The sequence below is a fragment of the Cajanus cajan genome, chromosome 5 (genome assembly GCF_000230855.2).
Source record: "Cajanus cajan strain Asha chromosome 5, NIPB_CcT2T_4, whole genome shotgun sequence".
Lineage (NCBI taxonomy): Eukaryota > Viridiplantae > Streptophyta > Magnoliopsida > Fabales > Fabaceae > Cajanus > Cajanus cajan.
In genome coordinates, this window is record NC_138521.1 from 4651612 (window position 1) to 4657611 (window position 6000).

Genomic DNA, 6000 nt, shown 5'->3' on the forward strand with positions numbered 1-6000 from the left:
TTAAAAGTAATAAAAGTATATGTACAAAAATTAATGTAGCTAATTATCTATATACCTTGACTCAATTTTTATTTTTTTTTTCGTGGGCAAAAGAAACCTCAACTCAAATTGTTAAGCATGAATTCCCTTCTCCTTACAGAATGTGACTCCTCAATTCTACTGGGATACTCACCTCAATTATCTTTTTACTCTCTGTTTTTTTTAATCATTCATTTGATCATGAGTGAACACAATAAATCGAATTGAACTTATAATTTTGCACTGAACTAAAAGAAAAAAAGTTTTCTTGAATTAAATTGAATTCAATATTGGTTGAGGCAAATTAAATTGAATTATTTTCTTTTCTCACTAAACTGTACTATTTTTCTATTTTAAATTAAAGTGTTTTGGTCTGTTAGACTAAACCAATTTAACATAATTTTTTTGTCACTTTTATTTTATTTTATTTTTATTTTTTTATACTCATATTATTGGGTCAAGTTATTTCAACACTTCTATTTTTTACATTTTTATATGAAAATATAATTCAGATCAATTATCATCACAAGTTGGAGTCAATTCGTTTTTTTTTTTTGACTATCCCTACATTTGATTGGTAAGAAATAAATAACCAATAACTAAGAGAAGAAATAAGTAGAAAATAAAACGTTCAGTTTTTGATGGAATGAAAATAGGTTAAAAAAGAAATTAAAAGTTACAAAAACAAGTAAATGAAGGGTACCATTGTATATCCACATTAACAAGCGCATAAATTGCACAATAAGCCTTTATCGACACTTCTGATTATATAGTTAACTCCGAGTGTCATTTTATAGGTAAAATCACTTGTTTTGATGATTTAATCCATTAAATCATAAAAACAAATGATTTTAATTTAAAAATTAATTATAAAAATATTATATATATATATATATATATATATATATTGAAGTTGGATCAAGGAAGAAAGGGAAGAAGGAATGTGCAAATGCAGCAGTAAACCAGATTTACACGGCGGTAGTCCGCACAATACTGGGTATCAAGGGCACACCTGACGAGTCAGACTTACAAATCTCAGGTTTTCACAAACTTTTATGATGCAGAAATGTAATGCAAGAAAGAATAAAGATTTAATACAAAAGAGTTGTATTGATTGAATAAGAAATACAAAGGCAAGAGAGAAGGAGGAGCTTCTCACTCTAGGCTCTCTTACACGAAGGTGTTTCTTACTTACAAGTTCTGCCTAACATCATGGGCAGAGATTGGTATAAATAGGAAAACTAAATTTACTATTACAACAGTGATTACTATTTCAACAATAAAATGAAATTTTCCGCTACAGTGAACTACATTGAACAGTACACATCCGCAAAATGAGCAGTAATGACTGAAACTGTTGATGTCTTCAGATTGGGTAGACGTCTATGTAGACTTCTGGACTGGAGTAATAACGGTAGATGGTGATGACTACCTGTGGTACAGGGAAATCCTGAAATTGAATGTTAATATGACCACCTGGGTATAAGATTATCATGATTAATACATAATTTTATTGATGATTGATAAAGATTAGTCCTCCTCGGATGCTTCTTCAAGATTAATTCCGAAGCAATCGTCCTCATTCTGGAAATATGATCCGGATGAAGAAGATGGGGAAGATACTTCTTTCTTTGCTTGATTCTGAGTCCGTCTGCAGTAGATCAAGGATTTGATGAAGATTTGCAGTTAAAACTTCATCATTTGTTGACGCTGCTAGGGCAGCTGCGATTTTAGCCTTCCGGTTAAGAAACTAGCAGGTTTCTGGATCAGCGGCCTTAAGGTTTTTTGGATTCTTTTGGAACCAAAGTGCCACTCCCTGAGAGTTTGCCCTGGAAGCATCAAACTGATCCCACCATTTAACAAAGGCTTGCTTGCCTAAGATTGGGAGGAGCTTGGAGGTTTTCTTGAACTGGTGTTGCCAGACAAAAATCCAAGCTAATGAAAATTTGGAGAAGAAATGAAGAGATGGGTGGAACGGGTTGGTCCCTTCTTCAAATTTTGCTTTGAATTGATTGTATCCTTCCTTAATGTCTGGGGGAAGGATATTTTGAATTGGTCCGAAGAATTCCCACCACTCAGCAAACCATTGTGGAAAGAAATATCGAACCTTTTGTTTGAAATAAATAAGCCAGGAATGCCTATGATGTTTGTTTTGAAACCAGAAAACATTTGTCCAGGCATTGATGTAATCCCAGTAATTATACCCTATTGGGTCAAAAGGCTGAGAAAATTTTCTGACTTGATTAGGTTTGTTTTCAAAATCTTTAAAAGTAAAGATTTTAAGAATTTGAATTGTTGAATGTGTGATAAGCTGGTTATCACTTTTGTCAAAATTATGTTTAATAGAAACAGACTTTGAATCCACCAAAATAAATTTGTAAAATTTCCCTGTCTTGTTAAGACTAAGGGGTTTGAAAAGAAAAGTTGGTGGAAAGATTTTTTCACAAATCTTGTTTGGGTTTGGATCCTAGAATTCGGGCTCCATTTGGATTGTTGGGTAAAATCTTCCTTCTTTTGGTAGATAGGAAGAGGGTTGTTTCTGGGTAACTGGCTGAGGCTGCTCAACCAATTCTTTTGATTGCAGAGTAACCTTTGATTTGGCTATTTCTGAAATAATTGATTTCATGTTTTGGTCCCAGAAGAGGTCATTAGGTTCTTCTGAAAAAATATGTTTCAAAGATTTGGAGGGAAGATTGGTCAGCCCACAATCCTAAAGGGCTTGAAGGGTTGGAAGAGCCATAGCATAGTCTGATGGCTTAGCCGGTTGGGTAGATGACCCAGATTTTATAATGGCTTGCTGAGTAGATGACCCATCTTGGGTAGATGACCCCTTTTCAGCTTGGGTAGATGATCCCTTTTTGGAAGTCTCTGAGGAGACTTTGATTGATTGGGCATCCTCTGTTGAGGATGTTGATTTTCCTGGGCGAGTTGATTTACCCAGAACTACTCCTTTTCCTCTTCCCCTGGAAGAGGTTGATCGTAGCCGTAGTTTTGGCGTCATTTCATGCTGTTTGTCCCTGAAGAAATTCACGGGTAAGATAGTCAGGTAAAGTATTTGAGCTGCCTTTGATGTATTCTATTTCAAAAATCAAAAACACTTAAGATTGCTTGCCATCTGGCAAAAATTTGTTTTGATACTAAATTTTTAACATCCTTTTGTAAAATTTCTTTGGCTGATTTACAATCAACCCTTACTAAAAAATTTTGATTTAGTAAATCAGATTGAAATTTTGAAATACATAGAACAATGGCCAAAACTTCCTTTTTGATAGTAGAATAGTTTTGTTGTGCCTTGTTCCAATGCTTTGATGTAAATGCAATGCAATTTTCTGTATTATGCATGCGTTGATTAAGGACACCACCATAACCAATGTCAGAGGCGTCAGTTTCAACAATCTTTGGGAGATTGGGATTAGGCAGATATAGACAGGGTAAAACTTTAACCTGCTGTCTAATTTGTTTGACAATATTAGTATGGACATTGGTCCATGGAGGGGGAGATTTTTTAAGCCTTTCATCAAGGGGTTGAATAAGGTTATTGAGCTGGGAGAAGAAATCAGCAACATAATTAAGGCAAACTAAAAATCTCTGGAGTTGCGTTTTTTCAAGAATTTGATTAGGAAACTTATCAGCAAACTCGATGACTCGACAAATAGGCCGGATAGTCTCCTGAAAGATGATATGACCAAGAAATTTGATCTTCGTCTGAAAGAGACAGATTTTGGTTTTAGAAACAACAAGATCGTTACGTTTGATAACATTGAAAAATATTTCAAGATGTTTGAAATGTTGATCAATGGATGTAGAAAAAATAAGAACATCATCAATATAGACAATGCAAAAATTTGAATAAGGATTGAAAATATCACTCATGATATTCTGAAACTCTGAAGGAGCATTTTTAAGACCGAAGGGCATTACATTCCATTCGTATTGCCCAAAAGGAACAATGAAAGTTGTCTTATAGCGATCACTGGGGTTGATTTGGATTTGCCAGAATCTAGATTTCATATCAAATTTTGAAAAGATCTTTGCAGAGTGCAAACGGGCAAGCAGATCTTTCTTATTGGGGATTGGATATCTAATCCATTGAAGAGATTGATTGAGTGGTTTGTAGTTGATGACCAACCTTGGGGCACCTCGTTCGATTTCAAAAGCCTTATTGACACAAAAGGCTGCACAAGACCAAGGACTCTTGCTCTTTCTAATTAATCCTTTGGGGAGAAGATCTTTAATCTCCTTTTGGCAATGGTTAACAAGTTCATGACTCATCTAGATAGGCCGAGCTTTGGTCGGGATTTGTCTATCGGTAAAATCCTTTTCGTAAGGAAGACTAACCATATGTCTTTTCCTATCCCAGAAGGCATTAGGAAGATCAGAGCATATGTTATTCTGAAAACGATCATGAAGACTCATAATTCTTTGTTTGATTTGAGGTTGGGAAAGCTGGCTTTCGATGTGTTTGAAGGATATTTCTTCTTTAAGAAAATTGATCTGATTGAGTTTTTGGTCGATTTGATTGAGACTCCGATGGAGAGGTTTGTTGAGGAATCTAAAAGTAACTGTTTTCCCTAAGTGCTGGGTAGAGATGCCCTCACTAGAAATATTAATAGGGAAAATAGATTTGATGAATGGTGTTCCTAAGATTACTTCATTCTTAAGATTTTTTACTAGGAGAAATGGAGTTTCAACCTGGAGGTTGTCATTTTTTATGATTGCCGAAGGAAGCTTATACTGGATCTCAAGCCGTGAACCATTGGCAGTCCTAAGCTTCTCAGAGGTTTTATGAAAGTATTTGGTCGGAATAATTCCTTCCAATATACAGTTGGAATTAGCTCCAGTATCAAATAGAGCAATTGTATTTAAGACAAAGTCTTCGATAAGAATGGTAACATCAATATAGAATTTCTGGATGCTACACTGATTAATCAAGGCATTGAAGAGAGCATCCTCATCAATAGAATTATGATCGGAATCATGGTCATCACTATGATTGTCATGGTCATGCTGAACCATTTTATCAGAAAAAGCTTCAGTTATCTGGGATATAAAAGTCTCATGCAACTGCTGCTTCTTTTTGAGGTCTCGGACCTCAGATTTAAGGGAGTTGATTTCAACCTGTAGGTCCTGAATAGTAACAGGTTTGGCTGCAGATTTTTCAAGACGTTTGAGGGTTTGAGTAAGGTCAAACTTGTTATTTACAAACCTATTATCAAGTTGTGACTTGTTAGGCTTGTGAAGGATTGTTTTGAGTTTTTCCAGATACTCATCCCTTTCATGAGGATCCTGAATAGATTTTAGGGCATCAAGAAGAAGATTTTGCTCATTATTGTGAATGACATTGATGAGAGGAGAATTAGAGCTTTCGTTACTAGAGGAGGAAAGATCGTCATCCGCTTGAATGTCTTCAGAAGACATTTGCTCTTCTTCTTCATCGCTACTGCCGGAAGAATTTATCAGAAGATTATTAAGCTGATCCTGAATGGTAGGATCCAGATTAAGTTCTCTAACCTTAGAGGAGATTCTACAGAATTTGGCTAAGTGACCACGACGGCCACATTTGAAACAAGTCCTAGTTTCCCTAGAATTGTTAACAGGATTAGGGCTTGGAGGAGTGGTCTTCGTTGCAGGAGGCCTACTGGTGATTTTCCTAGGCTTAAATCTAGAGATCCTGGTTCTAGGCTTTTGATGTTTCTTCAGCTGTGGCTGAGAAGATTTCTTATGTTTAGTTTTAACAGGGTCCTTAGAACAGGGAAGACCGAATTGATGGCAAAAGTTTCCTAAGTCTTTGCGATTCTGTGCCTTTTCTTTGGCTAATTGTTTCTGGATTTTGTCATCCTGACAGATTTTGAGGGCTACCCTTTGAACATAGGCTATGAGATTTCCATAACTTAACTGGTTGTAAGGGATATCGCCATTAAACTGGGATCTGATTTTTTCCCTAACTTTATCTCCTAAAGATTTTGGGAGTCCAGCTAGGAA